This window comes from Lonchura striata, chromosome 5, assembly GCF_050655825.1.
Source record: "Lonchura striata isolate lonStrDom1 chromosome 5, ASM5065582v1, whole genome shotgun sequence".
In the NCBI taxonomy this organism is placed as follows: Eukaryota; Metazoa; Chordata; class Aves; order Passeriformes; family Estrildidae; genus Lonchura; species Lonchura striata.
Genome location: NC_140707.1, coordinates 56661602 through 56680652, shown reverse-complemented (window position 1 = coordinate 56680652; position 19051 = coordinate 56661602). Strand labels below are relative to the sequence as shown.

Below are 19051 nucleotides of genomic sequence, written 5' to 3'. Positions count from 1 at the left end.
AAAATCACATCACTCATGATCTGTCTCTAAAATTGGCTGAAGATCAGAAAGTGAACACTTTCCCCTGGCAGAACTCAGCTTTTGTATTTCAGTGAATTAAATGCTTTGATTGTCTTGTAACTTGTTACCCTGAAACTAGACTTCTCTTGGTGGTGCTGTTCTCCCTATTTTGTGTGCAATTTAACTTCAAAAGTTCTGGAATAGAAGCTCAAGTAACTCTAGAGGAAGAGTCATACACTATTGTAAATTAGCAACTTTTCATTTTTGATGAGTTAACTTTCTTTACTACAGAGCTTTCATTTTTAAAGGATTGACATGTCTATCTTTCTCTTCTTTCTTTTTAAAAAGTATTATTACTTAGAATCCACTGTCCCCATATTGCTGATCACACACTGTATATTTGTATTTTTATCAATTAATTGCTGTGAAAGCTCATGTGTGAGATGAAAAAAAATCTTTTCCCAAACTGGATCTTGTTTTGTGTAACCCAGAGTTTTAAATTCTGGTTTGGAAGTGAGACTATAATAACAATGCTACAACAGACTTTTATGACTCTGTCCAGACTCTAAGAAATCTTCATACAATGCATTTAAAAAAACACCAAAATATGGTAATTGGCAAGGCGTGTGTTTAACTCAGCCATTTGTGTTTTGTTCTGACCCTCTTCCTCTGTTTACAAGTTGACTATTTGGATTTCAGCTTCCTGCTATGAGGAACTTGTTTTCATGTCTATCTGTCAAATATCTGGCCATCCACTGGGCTCATCTGAACAATACCACGCTGCACTGCTGCTCCGTGGGGATGTGGCGCAGCACAATGCATGACTGGTCACCCACGTCTCAAATTCGTGATTACGGCCATGGTTACATAGCTAGACAACAAGGTGTGGTGGGAGGCCTTGCCTGAATGAATCACAAGGTGGAGTTTTATTAATTCCAGGAAAATCATAGATTTTTAGAAAGAATTTCTTCTGCTTCCTGAAGATGCTAATAACTGCAGGTAGCTAGCTTTAAGGTGAATGAAAAGGGAATCTCAAATGTAAAATGCACCATAGCAGGTCATTCAAGTCCCCTGCTGGGTTTTTCTTCGTGTCCTGGCCAAGGGATGTGGTAGACAGAGTTCTGAGTGCAGAATTGGCCCTGGGTCAGAGTTGCTGAATCAGGTGCTTGACAGCTAATTTCGGACTTGGAAAGCAGTAAATGTCAGCTGATGGCTTTGAAAATACCTTCATGTGTGTGCGCACACACTTGGACTTGATTTGGTACCTTGCAGCAAATATCTTTGCTGTTCAGAGGGTGTCCATCTAAAGGGTTCTCTGGTTTTGGTATGGGGCTTGGGGCAGGGGAAAGGAGGGCTGTAAGGAATCATTTTATACTACTTATCCTTTGCAGACAGTTTTTGCAAATTGCAGCGTTGGGGTCTGCCTGTTTTACTGGTTTTACGTGAAAAAAAAAACAAAACCACCAGCATTTAGCAAATGGCATGTTATGAAATGCTAACAAGATGGGCTCTGAAACATGTACAGTATGGGGGGAAGGAGTTAGTGCTGGGAATTGCAGGCATTTGCCGGTTGATGTGCATTGACACATTGTGAAAAGCTAGAAGCTTTTCCTCTCATAGTTGTGCTTTCCAGTGTTTGTTTATGTAGCCTTTCAGTAATCATTTTTCTAAAAAAAGTTCTGCTGAACACTTAATTCTTTTTTGAACTCCCTCTGCATAGTAGTTTTCTCAGTCTTGAGTTCCACTAGTTTATATTCATGGGGCTAAATATGAATCTAGTAGTCTGCAGCTTTTTCTGCCTGCATATGAATTCTTGAATTTCCTGATGTGAGATCATTGTAATGGAGAGGGGGAAAAAAAGGGCAGGATTCATCACTTTTTTTTTGTACTTGCCCTATCCTGGTGCTTTTAGGTCTGGTGTGGAATGTGGAAGAGAGGATTTGATTTTACATTGCTGCTCTTCCACATCAGCTGCAGTGCCATCAGGCTTACCTGGCAAACCATGAGCCTGGCTGTTCATGGAACTGACAACGAGGCTGATCTGGATTGAGACAGAGCACTGTGCTGAAGAAGGGAAAATGCTGAGCCCTTGATTGTACAAACCTCTTTGCATTGAGCTCAGCAGTTTAATAATAGTTGGCCAGAGTATGAAGTTATCACATGATGGGGAGTAGATGTGGAGTTCCCTGGCTTTGTTTATACTGCCAGACCTGTGAATTCACTTGTTCAGATTAATCCTATTGTGGATGTACAGATCTAAATGTCCTGTAGTCTGTGTCCCACTTAGTACAGCCCGTTAGTCCATGACTTCCCTACCATCTGGTCCTTGGCTGTAGAGAGGAATTTTTCTTGTATATGTGTCTCCATAGCAACGAGTTTGCAGTTGATATGGAAAGTAAGCAGTTGCCCTAGCAACGGAGTTACTGATGTGGCAGCTTCTCTGCTTGCAGGGAAAGGGCTAAGCTAGTTCAGACCCATTATGTAGGTTTGCTGTGATTATAGCTATGCCCACTAGTGCTGCTCGAGCTAAGGGGCTGCTGAAAAATTTTGTTACAAGCCCTATTTCTGCCTCCCTTGAAAATCTGATTTATTTGTGTAGGGATTCCTGCTTTGAACAAAGGCTGGTAGGATTGTCTTTCCAGGGTGTGTGATGTGCTTGTGCCTTTTATGAATTCAAACTTCCTCAGTCATCTTTATCAGATGAGGGGAAATGATGTTTGACCTTGCTCGTTTTGCTGCAGTATTTTTGTCTCAGTGAACAGCCCACGGTTATAAAGGTTGGAGCTTTTGTCCTCATGCTTCTCTCTTCTATTCTGCTGTTTTTCCCCTGGTCTCTGCTTCTTTGGGCATCCATCCTATCAAGAGGGCTCCTCTTTGTGTCTGCTCTGCATTGTCTGAGATACGGAAACACACACATGTTGTGTGCATGCTGAAGAAATTCAAGTATCTGAAAGGTTTATTTGGCATTTATGCTGAGGGATGTCTTAATAAAAGTGTAATGAGGGTAAAGGATATGGTTATGGGGATGAGAGAAGAAAATTCTCCTTGCTTGATGTGGAAGTTATTCTTAGAAGTATGTGGTCCATAATTGGGTCACGGAGATCCAGCCAGGCTCCTCCTCCGTCTGGAGCAGACTTTGAGATCTGAGGGCTCCTGAGTGGTCCTTGAGCTTTGCAAGAGCCATGTCCAACTTGTCCTCCTCTAATGCGCTGTCTCTCATAAGCGCTCTGCCAGGGCATCTTGACAGGAGCCCTGGGAAACCCTTTGGGCACTGGAGACTTCAGGAGTGCCTCCTGCAAATGTCTTTCCTCTGATGTGATAATATCTGGGCTTTTGACAGTTAAAATCCTGTGGGAAGATCAGTGCTATCTGGAGTGAGAGGAAAAGGACCCTTCTTGTTCTTTGTTAGAATCTCCTGATCCAATCTGCATATGCACAAAGGTGAGGGAGACAGGACCATGTCCTCCCTTTTTTAATGTCACTGAGGTTTCCTGTGAAAGTTCAGTTCCACACTGGAGACAGGAAATAATCTCTGTTTTTAATGTTATCACCTAGACTGATCCAAATGACACAGTTGTCAGACTTTCACTGCATTTATAACATCTGGAAGCTGAAGTGAAAAAATACCAAAAATAAAACCCAACAAAACAACCCCTCAGATTCATGTTAAAGGCTTCATGTTACGTAGACTCCGTTAAAAAATTAATTTGCTAAATAAGCTGGTGCAACTGTTAATTTAATTATTAAAAGGATATTTAACTGGAATTTGTCTAGTTTAACTTGAAATGCATTTTCTATACTTTTGTCCGTCATACAAAAAAGCTCTCTAATATCAGAAATTTTCTCCTCAAATTTGTGTGTAGAGAAACAAAGTTCATTTCTTTCTAGAAAAATCATAAAAGTCTCTAGAACCATACTGTAAAAGAAGTTGCAAGATATTAGACAATTTATGGAGAACTTTTCTTGAACCCTTTGGTTTTATTTTTGAATTGCAAACTCAAGAATTATACAGAATATTTAAATAATAGATTTCCTAAAGCTGTGCATGGAAATAACATTCTTCATTTCAGTGGCTTCCAGCTGCTCGACTTAACATCAGAGCTAACTCTTTGTACAGGAATCTGCCTAAATTAACTATTTTAGAGCTGTACAAAGCACAAGCAGTTCTTTTCAAGTAATGACAGGAGAGCTGGCAATATCCAGGGAATCCTCTGAACCTTATATCTAAGGTATTTGTGTTATCTTGCTCTCAGTTAAGATAGCCTGCAGGCAGGTGCCCTGCTTTGTAACTGAGGTGTTGATTGCACAGTGACAGCCCATTGACCTACCAGGGGAGATTGGCCACTTAGGTTAAATAAACTGGAGTAAAGGGCCGTGTCTGTGCTCCTCACTCATAGCAAAGATGATGCAAAGTGTGTTAAGCAGCACTGAAAGAGTGTAGAAAATCAGGAGTGAGCTGCTCTTTACCCATTGGGTTTGGGCTGTGGTGAGGTTGGTGAGTCCATTTCCCAGCTGTGTTTGCACTCCATCACCTTCCTGGCACATGAACTTTTGTGTGTCTGTGACACACAACTGATATGGCTGGGTTTATCTTCTACTCTTCTTTTAATTCTTGTGTTGTTTTTCAGCTCAAGTCCTCAGTTCAGGTTACAGTGCAGTCCAGATGACAGTTATTCAAATGTGACAAGGGGAATAGAGGTGATGAGGAGGCTGGGCATTGCCAGTTGAGATTGCTGAGACGAGCCATTCCTTACAGAAGAAGGGCTGGCAGCTGCATGATGCTTAGTGGGGTAATGGATGTAGTCCCTACCCCAAGGTAAAGATAAAATGCGAACAGAATTTTAAATGCAATAGGACACTTACTTCTGCTGGAGGTGTTTGTTTTGGTTTCCCTATAGGAGCAGGACTGTGCTGTTTGCTGTTCAAGTGGTCTGTGTTAGTGACTGTTCTTGGTGTTTTACAGCAGATTTGAAGTGATCAGAGTCTGGGCTGCCATTCTCATGCATGAACCTGGCTGCCTGTTCCCTTTTCTGGGAGTTGAAATTGATCTGGGGCTGTATTGCAAGCCCCTCTTCAGCTCAGACTTGGCACATGTATCACTATGTAATGAGCAGGCTGAAAACTCTTTGTATATTTTTTGTTTAGGTTATTTTTCATTGGGCTAATTTAGCTGGATTAATTTTCAGCTCCCTGTTTAGTTCATGGTTACTGTGGTCAGAGGAACACCAGTGTCAGCACAGGCTGTAGGCTCAGCTCTGTTTAATCTGGCATGAAGCTGTGCCTGCGGCTTCCAGCCAGCTCAGAGCTGACCTGGTGACAGCAGGAGAAGATGGCAAAAGGAAGGGGTGAAGGATGTTCTCACCTTTGAGAGCACAGGCTGCACTTAAACCACTGTGGCTGCTTGTATGTTCAGTCAGATACATGCTTGGTACTGGATTGGGTCCCTAAGACATGGGTGAAATGGTCGAACAAAAACTGCACCAGGATGTGTGCACATACGTGTTTTTTCAAGATTTGTTTCTGTTGCTCAAGGTTCTTCATTTTGGCAGTAGAGGTGGCTCTGTGTGGACCTGTGCTGTGCATCTTCTGAAATGCTGTTATGGAAGAGGAAAGGATGTCTATAAAATCAATCGTCAGGCTTTTCCCATGCTGCTGTCATTTACATCCTCATCACCTCCTGTGTTTCTTTCCAATTGTCAGAGAAATAATGAAGTGCCCTTGTCACTGCCAGCAAAGGAATCACAGATCTTGGAGCTTCACTCTGGTTTGAGCAGAGGAGACCTGATGATGGGCTGAAGCATGTGGGCACACAGGAACACTTTTACATGTCCATTAGTGAATGTGGCAAGGCATGCCCCCAAGCAGCACGCCCACAATGGTGGCTGTACTAACTCCAGCTGTAGCTGAATATCGGAGATGAACTGGGCTTGCTGGTGTGTGGCTGAGTGTATGCACTTCTGTCTTACACTTCAGTTCTTCAGCAAAACATCAGAGTATCCATTTTAATTACTAAATATGTGTCCCTTAGACTTCCCCTTTCCTTTTCTAAAAGGGAAGTGTTTTACATTGTCTGAAAGTGCCCAGCAAATTGTGCTGTGTGGCTGGGCTTTTCCTGGGTGAAGACCTTGAGAAAAAACATTTGAAAGTCTTCTCTTGGAGAGAAAGTCTTGTCTCTCAAATCAGCAGTTGAAGCGGTTGAAAATAATTGAGGAGTTGAGGATACGCTTCAAGCAGCCTGAAGCAGCCTTCGAGTTGCTGGAGAAGTTACCTTTCTTTGCTCTGGATTCAGGCAGTTACTGTGTCCCCACTGAACCTTAATTCAGTCCTGCAGCATGACCATATTTCTGGTAGAGTCATTCACATGACTGGCCCAGTGGGGTCTGGGCAACAGTCTGTAAGTTGCTTATACCTGCTCCTTCTGTGTTATTTTCAGCTAATTGCTGTGTCTTCATCATAAATCTAATTAATACAAATGAATGGTATAGAATAACATAAGCCAGAATCCTTATGAAGAAGGGACTGTGTGACTTTTTAATTTAGCTGGTTGTCATTTGTATGTTGAGCAGTAGTGGGTTAGCATACAAGAGTTAGTTGACTTCTGTCATTGCAAGACTGGGCAGACTTGCTAGATGAGGTCATGGTGCAAGCGCTTCATGTAGCTGTAACAAAGCAGTATGTCGTGAAGCTCAAAAAGTCCAAGTGTTAGGTGCTCCATCTGGGTTGGGGCAATCCCAGTTATGAGCACAGACTGGAGATGAGGTCATTGAGAGCAGCCCTGCAGAGAAGGACTTGGAGGTTCCATGGCTGAAAAGCTGGACATGTACCAGCAATGAGCTCTTGCAGGCCAGAAAGCCAGTTCTCTGCTGGTCTGCATCCAAAGCAGCATGGGCAGCAGGGCAAGGGAGGGGATTCTGCCCCTCTGCTCTGCTTTTTTAGGCCACCTGCAGTGCTGCATCAGCTCTGGGGTCCCCAACATTGTAAGGATGTGGACCTGTTGAGGAGGGACAAAGATGATCAGAGGGCAGAAGCCTGTCTCATGAAGACAGGCTGAGAGAACTGGGCTTGTTCAGCCTGGAGAGGAGAAGGCTACAGGAAGATCTCATTGCAGTCTTCCATTACTTAAGGGGACTTAAAAAAAGTGGGAGAGGCACTTTTTATACATGCAGGGAGTGACAGGACAAGGGGGAACAGTTTTAAATGAAGAGAAGAGATTTAGATGAGATGTTTGGAAGAAATTCTTTACTGTGAAGATGGTGAGGCACAGGCACAGGTTGCCCAGAGAAGGTGTGGGTACCACATCCCTGAAAGCGCTCAAGGCCAGGCTGGATGTGGCTTGAAGCACCCTTGGGTCTGGTGGATGGCATCGCTGCATATGCTGGCTGAGTTGGAACTAGATGATCTGTATGTCTCTTCCAAACCTAACGCTTTTATGATTCTATTCAGTTACTCTTGTGAACACAGATTTGTTTAAGGAAAAGCCCCATGTGGCTGCCTCTGGTTAAGTTTTGCTTAGCAAGCATCTAGGGAAAGACGTGGCCCATATGCTTATATGTATTTTTAAGCTAATAAAGCTTTTTATCACTTAAGTAATTTGCTTTTGTCTTTTGATATGTAGAGGTTTGTAAGAATCTTGCTGGTTTTGTGATACTTTTAGTTTGTCAGTATTTAAGTAGTTTAAAAACAATAAGATTTTGATTTCTTTAGTAGCAACAACTGGCTTGTTATGATTCAGTAGTTAAATTTTGGTCTCAAGGAAAAAGCTATTTAGCTTTCTAGCATGTGTCATTCAATCTAACTCCTTAAAGTTTCTTCTCCAACCATTCCTCACCTGTTCCAGTATCTTAGAGCTGGCTTAAAGCAGGGTACCCTCTTAGCTCCAGAGATGAGAAATTATTTTGGGTGGGCTGGGGAAGAGAGGAATTGGCAGAATTGATTGTCTGGCGGTGCTTCATTGATGAGCAGCAGAGAAACATGGGTGATTGGTTCAGGTGCAATTATGAGTCCCTGACACTTGAGCTCTGATGTCCTTAAAGTGGATCCCAGATACATGCTCAGATGATTTTTTTCAGTCTTGTAGCTTAGTTTTTTGAACTAAATTCCTGTGTCTTTTCTTTAGCTTGGAAGAATTCAGGCACAGAAATAATGCCATATGCTTTCTCTAATGGTGTGGGCAAAGGCAGATATTCTGGAGGACCAGGTATGTTGCTGTTGGAGAGTGGCCCTGTGGATGGTTTCAGCAGTCTGGCTGCCCTGGGACTAGCTGGCCTCATAGATGGGGTAAGAAAGACCTTCCTCAGGTGTGCTGCTTCTAGTGAGAGCTTCCTGACATGTTTTCACTTGGGGCAAAGTCAGCGTCCAGGACTGAAACTCACAGCAATTCTTATCTTTAATTTCACAAGAGAGCATAGATTACTTTGGCTCTGCCATGCCATCGTATCCATGATTCCTGTTAGCCTGCAGCCTTTGGATCTCGGTGATCAGGTGGCTGGAGCTGCTGAGTTCTTTGGTAGCTGGGGTAGTGCACCCACACACGCTCATCATCACTGCCATCTCTGGCCATTTATTGCAATGGCTATAAAACAGTGGTTATCCTTTCTGGAGAGTAAGCACATTTATTAGAGTCTTGATCCTGGAAAAGTTTATCTACATGCTGGCAACAAAACTGGCTATTAAAGACTCCCAATATTCTTGTAGTTGTAAGTGGTGTCAAACTCATCAGTGACAGAGGTCATATAAGATAAGCAACAGGGGAGGGAAAGAAAGGGAGTGACCTTCCTGCTTTGGCATACAGCATTTTTTTGTCCTGAATTTTTTTTGGGTCATTGTTGGCCCTTCTTAGCCTGAAACATTACTTGGGTTTTTTTGTGTTCTCCCACCAGTTTGGACTTCTAAGTTCAGAAAAGCTGCTTTTGATTTACTCTTTTGAGTATCAACAACAGAATTGGGACTGAGAGCTGTGGAAAGTAGCTGTTGTGGCCATAAATTATGCCTCTGGATCCTGCTTTGTTATCCCTCATAATAATTTTGGAGACAGTATGTTTTAATTAATTTTGTTAAATTAATTTATTTCTGTTCAGTTGTTCACATTCCATTTGGACCATTATGGAAAAATTGGGAACTAGTGTAGGAATTTTTAGGAGGACTCATTCTAACGATCTTAAATGTGAATGGGTTTTTCCTTGGTGCAGTAGAAAAGAAGCCAAATTGCTGCCCTTAGCCAGTGACTTAAGATACCAAAACACTATCTACGGCATGCTGAATTGCTATATTTCATTGCAGCAGTGAAGAGTAGCAATTTACCCCTAGCTGAGAGCTCTCAGGATTTTGAAGCACCAGTGTAACTTGTAAAGACGACTGCTGGTAAGGAGAGGAATGAACAGGCTTCTGTACAGGGAGGTCTCAATGGCATGGAGAATTGTCTGTGCCAGTACATGGAGCAGAAACTTACTGATGAAATTTTGCATAAGAGAATCCAGTTGAATGGTGAATTCACACTCATTCAAGCTTTGAGCAGAAAATTAGCCTGTGTTCCAGAGCTATGTTTATAAGATCCCACAGCTGCCTACTTGTGGGAAGGTACTCATGGAGATGAAGTAACTATTATGAATATATTTCTGAGTTTACAGTTGGAAAAAAGTGTCTACAGTGCAACTTACAGGGGCTGTGGGGGTTAATGCAAGACTCTAGAGTTAGTTGCTGGCATACCTTATGTCAAGCTTTCATTTACATATTTTTATCTGTTTTCCTCACCCTTTAGTGTGGAGAGTGGGAACACGCATCTCAAAGGTTCCACATGCTTCAGTAAAAATAGGGCAATCATTCATGAAATGTTTTGGTTTTGCAATAGCAGGAGGGATGTTAAATATCACTGTTAGGGTTTAGTGGTTCAGAATGTAATAAATGTAGCACTTTTGCAATTAGTTCTCTTTATATAGTTGAGAAGAAATAAATAGACATTGCAAGGACTTCATCTTTAGGACTAAAGTTCTTGCCATGCAGGAAAAGCTGTATTTGAAGGATCCTCCTGAGTACTACTGCTTTGCAGTGCCTGGTGTAGCCTTCTCAAGCCCCAGAAAAACACTTGAATCACTGCACTTCCAGAGATCATCACTGCTCCTGGGAGCACTTTGAAGGCTTTTGGAGAGAATTTTTGACAGGTTTAAGAACTGACTGCTGCTGGTTTATATGGAGCTTCAATTATACTTAGGCTTTGGGAGAATACTGTGGGTCAAAAGATAGTCAGTTCTGCAGGAGTTCCCTTCAGACATAATACTTACAAATAAATTTAACTGGAAATAATTATACAATTTTTATGTAATTCCACCCTTCCTGAAGTACTTGAGGACTAAGGGGGCTGCACATTAATAGAATCATAGAATCATGGAACATCCTGATTTAGAAGGGATCACTGAGTCCAGATCCTGGCCCTGCACAGTTCACCCCAAGAATCACACTGTGTGCCTGAGAGCATTGTCCAGACACCTCCTAAACTCTTCAGGCTGGTGCTGTGACCACTTCCCTGGGGAGCCTGTTCCAGTGCGCAGCCATCCTCTGGATGGAAAACCTTTTATAAAACTGTAAAAGTATGCTGGCTTTCTTGCATAGCTGAAGTAAGAAGGAATGCATGGTGTGCATGGAAAGTACAGGTTTTCTGTCTTCAGTTAGGAGAGATGGGAAGTTGGAGAGTCAGAATGTGGCTGAGATGGCTGAGAATTAGACAAATGCTGGTGTTGGTACTGTTGCATGGTTTGCTTTGACGGAGTATGATGAACTTGCCCAGAATGTTTTTTCCTGTTTTGGCAATTAATATAATGCATTTATTTTTATGTAATTGTTCATTATACTAATTTATTTGTGTTTTCTCTCTCTTACCCTTCTATGCAGTTGAAGGTTTTCACCTTCAATGCTCAGGGTTAAATATACAGACCTTGCTTTTGTAAAAGAGTGTAGTTTTGGTTTACAATTTTATATTGATATGTAATACTTTCTAGATTTGTGGCTGCATGGCAGAGAAAGAGGAAAGATGCTATCACAGACACAGATTGCACAGAAGATTTAGTCTGGTGCTAGCTCCCTGCTCTTGAAGCAAATGCAATTTTATTGTTCATGATGTACCTACCTTTTCTTAATTTTTTTTTAATCTATCTGTATATGCATGTATAAATATTTTTTATACATAAAAAGCACTACAGAGTCACACTGGTTTTTAGATCATCCAAACACTTTTAAGGTAAAATGGGAGCAAAAATTGGGTTGTCAGATAGAGCTTTCTGTCTGCTTCTGTCTCTGTGCCAGGCAAATAAGATGCTGTCATAATGGTACATCTTAAATCACATAATATTCTGTGTTGGAAGGGGTGCACAAGTACCTTCAAGCCCAGCTCTTAAGTGGATGGCCCTGGATAGACAGGGATCAAACCTGCAACCCTGGCATTATTAGTAGTACCATGTTCTGACCACCTGAGCTAATGTCTGTAACATTTCTTTGGGAAAGATGTGTTGCCACAATTGCTTCCCGGTTAGTTTAATCAGATGACTCTAAATTAAGAGTCCTAACTAACCTGAACCATCTCTCTTTTTTTTTTTTTCCAAAACAAATCAGCATTTAAAATTTAGTAAAACACCTCCACTTCGTCTAATTTTTTGTTGTTTCATGTTTTGATAGAACGCCTGTAATATTTCACTGCCTCTTGGGCAGTGCTGCATTTGTTTGGAGTAATAAAGTTCCTTGTTCTTGGCTTAGCAAGTGTGCTTTGATGTGTCATTTGCTGTTAGGTTTTAGAGCTGACTAATTTTGAATTCGGGAAAGCAGAAATGTAATTATGACCCTTTCCATTAAGAGACAAGTTTTTCAGTCATTCTTGTTTGAAAAAAAATAAAGTTTTCATTTAGAAAGCTTTGATTTTAATTTGTAGCAATGAAATTGTAGGAAAGGTTTTGCTTTTTCATCCTTTTCTTCTGTGACTAGGAAAATGTCTTCCTCCCACCAGCTAAAATACTTGTATTATTTTAATTTCAAAGTAAATATGCTTATGATCTAACCACTTTTTCTAATTACCTTCTGCTCTTTCACCAGCACTCAAGTTGCATTCATCCTCTAGTAGTATTTAGTGTGCCAAAAATGCATTTGGCTGGGTTGGGCTGATAGGACAAGAGTCCATGCCTTAATTATGGTATAGTTATCCACTTGTGTGCCACATCATCTTATATTTATTCCCCTTGCTAATTATAAAACAGGGTTTGCAAATTTGTTGGATTGGCACTTTGAATTTTAATTTAGACATGCATTTAAAAGGGGAAGAATTTGCTCCTTCAGTGAACTTTCCTTTTTATGTTTTGACTATATATTGATTCCTCTTAAATCAGGTGAAAAATTGAAACCATTTTAGAGTGGTTTAAACAGCTTTTCAGTCCATGCCATGTGTAGCTTTGGACTTCTTGCTCTGTGTACCAAGACATGCTTTTGTTTGGAAAGGGAGGAAATTCTGCAATTGCGCAAATAAAATTTCTGTTTGTGTTGCATGGCTTTTAAGTTAGACCAAGTAATGTTATCATATAAAGGTGTGTTTGTAATAATATGAATGGATATAAGAGTGGTGTGGGAAGCTATTTATACAGAAATTTGTATCTTAAAAGTTATTAAAATGGCTTAAAAATCTTGTTGTAATTTAAAAACAATGAAGGGAGGAGCTGTGTGCTTTATTTTAGAGCATTTAAGAACGTTTATAACCTCTTTTCCAGAAGCAAAGACAGCTGGAAAAGTTTTTTCATTTGCACCCATTCCCCCTCCATGACTTTGCACCATCTCATGACTTTCTAATAGAAACATCTAGAATACCAACATGCTAAAAATGTGATGAATCAGCAACATTAAAGCCAGATTCTGGAGGCTACAATAAAGCTATAATCTGTCAAGTTTCCTTCAAACTCTTCTGTTAGCGGTGTGTTTAGTATTGTCTGAGAGAGTCTTTTGCAAGAAAAGCACAGTAATTACTGAAGTCCTTCACCGTACACTGCAGATGTCAGCATTTGTGGTCATTGGGTGCAACTATGAAGAGAGAAGGACCCTTTGGAGCAGCCAGCCCTTTTTATGGGCTGGTGCTTTGGAGCTGGTGTAACAGGCTTCCTCTTGTGGGGGCAAGCAGTGGTGAGTTTTTCACAACACCACCATCCTCGAAGGCTGGTTACTGGTTTTCAGCAGGGTTTGGTACATGATGCAGCTCTGAAAGGTAAGATGACTGCTGTTTGTGTTTCAGTATTGGTAGGATGAATGGAGTCAATATAAGGCATCCATTCCTTTCTGTTCAACCTTTGAGTATGGCCTTTGGCAGTTTGGACTTAATTTTCTAGCTATGCATTTTTCTCTGCAGGGGTATTTGTATGTTATTTTTGGTTGTTTTTCACCTTCAGCTGTTCAATTCCAATTGCTGTTTTTGTGGTTTCCCCCTGACACACACACCTTAGTTCCCTTTTTTTCCTACCTGCATCATCTCTAAATGTAACTGGTCTTAAGCGTCTGTCTGAGGAATGTGGGGACCAGTGCTTTCAGTCATCGTTGCACTGTACTGAAAGCGCATTTGCATTTTGAAAAAGAAAAAAAACTGCAGTCCTTCTCTGAAGCAGGATTTTCATTTGTAAACCTTATGCTATTTTTGGTGTGTCAGATATGAAGGCTTCCTGTGTGAAACTGATCAAGAAAAAGATCACAGGAGACCTAGAGCAGTGACTCAGGTCACAGCAGGCCTCATTGCATGACACCTATGTCATCAAAATAGTCTTGTTTGGCATTCCTAAATGAGATTTTCTTTTCCCTTAGATGGTAGATCTGTTCAAAGGCTTATTTGATCATGAATAATTTGGAGGAAGACAGCTTTTTAACCTTTTGAGAATATCATAAGTCTTTTCTTCCTTGTTACTTCTGAACTCCTCACATGCCCACTCTGATGTTGGGCAAGTTGTCAATTTTCATCACTGCTCAGAAATTGTTTCTCACCGTTTCCTTCCACTCCAGGCATGTTAAGTCAGATAAATTCATACACTGATGTTTAATCACTGATCACTTATCACTCTTGTGCAATATTGATCAGCAGCCTTTTTGTATGCAATGATCAGAATGAGTAATAGCTTCCTAGTAAACACTGAGGAGTTGGAGGTTGAAGATGGTGACTTAGTCCCATGTAGAAGTTACACAGCGTTTTTCTAGAAGTTTCTAGACTCCGTCCAGTTTCTTTTCTCCTCCCCTACTCCAAACTCTGTTTCTTTCCTTGTTCCGTTCAAGCCAAGCATCAGTTCTTCTTTCTGTAGATGGTGTGTCTTTCAGCAAGTGCTCCAGTCCTCTTCTTAGAGTTGGTGGTGCTGCTGAGGTTGTCCAATGTCTCATTTTTCTGAGGAACCTGTCATTTCTTCTTTCAGTACACTACAAACACACACAGGCTTCCTGTTTCATGGGGGCGTCCTGTGAACATCGTACCTGAAAGTGAAAAATAACGCCTTGTGAGGTAATTCAGTGAAAAAGAAGCCAGGGAAAACCCAAATAGGCTGGGTTGTGGTGTGTAGGTTGAAAACTGTTTCTTACCCCCTCCTTCCTCCCACTCTTTCCTTACCGGGTGAAAGACCCAGTCTGTGCCTGAACTTGCTATTCTGAATAACCTCTTATCTGCACACAGTGACTGATGCTCACATCCTGTTTGCTACCAGCTTAGAACGCCCTGAAGAGGGACATTTCTATTTCTGCTGGGTCTGTTTCAGTGAGTTTGCAGGCTGGCTCTCTGCTGCTGCCTCTGTCATAGGCCTTTTGATTCTCTTCTGTGAATTTGAGGAAACTCACTTTTTCTTTACTGTTTCTATGAAATAGCAAAATTATTGTGGGATTTGGAGTGGCATCTGGAAAGATGAGGCAGAGTTTTAAATGGAGGAATAATTTATATTGAATCAGGATTTGGTTAAGTATTTAGACTTTCATTAATGCTCTGCTAATGTAGAACTAGTCTGCCCAGGAAATAACATGAATAGACCTGTGAATTCTATTCTTGCCAAGATGTAGGTTTTGATTAGGGACTTGATAACTTCCTTGGAAAAATTGTAGATTTAAATACTCCTTTTTTGCGCACCAATGAGTTCAGATATTATTTCTCTAATGTAATCACTTTGCTGTGTTTTATAATAAACTTTCTGCACAAGTTCAAAGCTGTTTTACTGATGGAGGTGCTCAGGGAAGCTGATTACCCACTCTAAAATACACTTGATTCAGTGGCTCATGCTGTAGAAGTTTTCCATGACAAGCTTTGTCGTGTCTGCTACTTTTAGTATTTTACCAGTTGCAACCTCTGTGTAGCCATGCTTGCAAAAATGTGGTCACCTAAAAAACTCAAGACAAAAAAACCCAAGACAAAAAAATCCTATAATTGTCAAGTCTATTTTTGAGATGGCTGTGTGGAGATAAATATTAAAGGGAGTCTTCTTACAGTTTTAATGAAGCTTACTTTGAATTAAACTTTGAAGACTAAGCAAGTTCATCTTCTTGCTTTTTTTACAAGCTTTTGCCTCTGCAGTAGACTTTAAAGTGGGAGAAAATATAGGTATGTCTGAATGGCTCCCACAACAAAAAGCTCCTGCATTGTTCTTTTTAGCTTAACTTCACCTTGAGGATGATTTGGATGAAACCTGACAATGTAGCTTTCTTTCTCACCTGTTTCTCTCTCCCTGACTTTGTAGTAGGCTGCTCATCCTCCTGGGGCTGGGTGCTGGTTCCCCAGCTGTAGCACAGTGGGGGCTGGTGCCCTGCACTTTTCAGTGAGGGTGAGGGGATTGTGCTTGCTGCCAAGGTGGAAATGTATGTTTAACCCACGTGCCAAAGGGGTCTCCTGTTTGTGCTTGTGGTGATGCCATGGCCCTGGCTATCTCCAGCCATCCATGGGCTGGAGCTGGTGTGGGAAGAAGCTTTGTACACTCTCGCACTGCTTTGGTCAGAGGAGACCAAAGGTACAGCCAGGACTGGGAGGGGGTGTCACTGACTGTGACATGGCAGTCAATGAAGACAGGTAGGTGGTTCAGCAGCCCACTCCCTGTCTCTACTTGCATATGTAATTTCCTTGCCATCTTGAGATTAGAGCCTCTGTATGTTGGAAGGCTCCAGTGCAATTGAGGTGTGTTTTTGACTCTCCCTGGACTCTCCATGGCCAGCACTCCAGAAGATGCAGGAAGAGGTTATTGCCATAGATGGTAGTGCTCTGACTCTGCAGATGGTCCCAATAAGAGCTTGCTGCTCTCTGGCCATATGTAGGTTTCAATGGTGTGCCTCTCAGGTGAGATTTCTTGCTCAATTTGTGTTGCAGTAAAAATGAGTTGCCAAATTCCACTAGGTGAGGAAAGCCCTCTCCCACAGGCATTGCAGTTCTAGTCCCACCAGGGTGCCCACTGTCCAAGAGGGAGTGTGTGTACTGTAGCTGCTGGATTTTGACCTCCCCACAGGAGGCTGCTTTGCTCCTAGAGTTAAACTGGTCCTTCCCTGGTTTGTCTTCATCACAGAGCCATTGATCTTACTGTTTAATTTAGGAGGCATTTATCCAGAGGCTTGTGGTGGTACCTGGTGTTTGGGTGGAAAGATGATTTGTGTAGGCTGCTTGCAAAAATGTCAAGTCATGGTGAAGTCCCAGATTTTTTTGAGTCCATGAGGTTTCAGGTTATAACATTTGGGCTGTTGAGGCTCCTGAACCAGGCCCTGCCCTGACTAGTTTATGCTGATTTGGATTGTGTGAACAAAATGAAAACTTCACTGCAGTCATGATTTGCTTCATTTTGGAGGATGTTTGCAGCATGGGAAGGTGTTTTATTTTGCTTTCTGGGGTTTCATTCAGCCATGAGAAAGAGGAGGAAAGAGGAAGATAGTAAAAAATAGATACCTCTGAACCCAGCAGGGAAATGGGACACAAGCAGAATAGAATGTGTATGTAAGTAGCCAAAGTAATGTGTGTGTTGATGGATGTTGGTAGCTCTGAGGTCTCTGTTGCAGGAGGATGGTTATTCTTCAGCATGTGCCTGCTGGAGGTGATAGGGATCTGTTGAGGTAGCTGAGTGGGGCTTGGGATGGAGCACAGCTTTGTTTCTGTAAATAACCCAGGAACACTTGGAAACCCCACATCCAGGGAACCTCTCAAAAGATTTATCAAAGTGCCTGGTTTTTCTCCTCAATACATTGTGCAAACCAATATTAAACACTAAGCAAGGAAAAGACCTACATTAAATAAACAGTTATGAGGGAAATGGTGCAAATCCATTAGCTTTTGTCAAGTCTTCCTTTTTTCTATTTTTATTTGTCACGGATAATGGATTTAGTACAACCTACTCCCTCTCACACATTTCTGCTAGCTGTTAACCCCTTCCCCTGGAAATTCACTCACTGGCTTATTTCGTCATTAATACAGCAGTAGGCAAAAAGTGACCTGTAAACCTTTAGCACAGATATAAGTGTTGAATAATTTTTTTAATATCTATTCTATGAAGGGTTGTTTTTAAATTGTCCCTAGGTTTTCATATATGATGTAACTATACATTTGTAAGAAAAGGCAATTTATGTCTTTTCCAATTGTAGACAATATGAAGGGCATGGATAACCAGTGGTTATTTAAGTGAGTGCACCTCTGATATGAAATTAGCACACCGCACTAAATGGAGTATTGGTTTGGAGTCTGGGGAGTTTTTTTTCCTTTCTGCCATGGTTTTTATAGGTGACCTTGAGTATTTCTTTTTTGATTCTTTTGTTTCTGCGTCTTCTCAATTTTCTTTTCAATAGTGTAGGGATAATTGCACTTTCCATGTATACACAGAAATTCTATAGGCTGAAACACCATTATTAATGCTACTTGCTGCCTAGTTTCTCTCATGACTGGCCTGTGATTGCCAGTCATGATGACAGGCTTGTCCTCTGGGCTCTCCTGCTTTCCCAGCCCAGTCTGCCGGCAGCTGTTTGATCTTGCACTTTGTTCCTCCCTTGAGTGTCTCAGCCCATCTTCTTCAGCATCCGGACTTTGCCTAGCCTGGGGAGACTTTGGGCAGTGTCTGGGGTTGCTAGGTACTGGCACAGAACAACATCAACTTTATATAGGAGGCTGGCATTGTTTAAGGGCAGCTAATGACGCTGCTTTCTTCAGCTGCTTGCAGGGTTACTGGGTGGCAGTAATAGCTATATAGAGTGGTTCGCATATAAACTCAACAAGGAGATACCTAACAAGCTAAATATGACTCTTAGTGTTGGGTGACGTAGTGCAACACCTGCTGAGCTTGTTGGAGGAATCATTTTATGATGAGAGCAGTGGGAAGCTAATGTGGTGTAGGAGGTCCACTGATGGCTGTTAGCAGTCATTTTGTGTGAGCTTACCTGTACTAATGGACACCTGCTGGTGTGCTGGAGGAGCAGTGGACCAGCTGTGCCCATGGGCAGTGAGTCACCTTGACTGAAACAAGGGTAGAGAATCACTCCAGACCTGGTGTTGAAGTGCTCCTTGCAGTGAGTCACCTTGACTGAAACAAGGGTAGAGAATCACTCCAGACCTGGTGTTGAAGTGCTCCTTGCAGGATCAGGAGCCTGGACTCTGGAGAAATGCTTTGGGTTGGCAGCCTTGGCTGCAGCTCAGACTTGCTCGGTGCCTAGGTCATGCACTAGAAGACATTCCTAACTTCTTTGTACACATGAGGGGGAGTGCGGAGGAAAAAAATTGCTTAAAAGCCCATGAATGCCTTCATTTGTGTAAAACCCAAAAGCAGTCAGTCCCGTGCCCGCTGTTCCTTTGCTCTACCTGTGGCAGGTCGACAAAGCCATAGGCTCTGTGTCTGTGATGCTACTAATGGGGCTCTCTGCAGGTTTGGGGAGGAGTGGGCAGCCTCAGAAGGCACTGCTGCAGAGGGCAGGGCTTTTCACTCTGATAACACATTCAAGCACAGAGGTACAGAGAAAACTTCTGATGTGTCTTGTGCTGGTGAGATTTGAACTCCTTTAATATTGGAAGACCACTGGACAGTGTGCATTTTGGTAGCACTTTCTTGTGTTGCAGGAT

The 19051-nt window shown here is 41.9% G+C and overlaps 1 protein-coding gene across 10 annotated transcripts in view; it reads left to right on the top strand.

The window, feature by feature from the left end:
• Positions 1-19051, top strand: part of FOXN3 (forkhead box N3) — a 207365-nt gene that overhangs the window by 75114 nt on the left and 113200 nt on the right. The gene's annotated exons all lie outside the window — the stretch shown is intronic.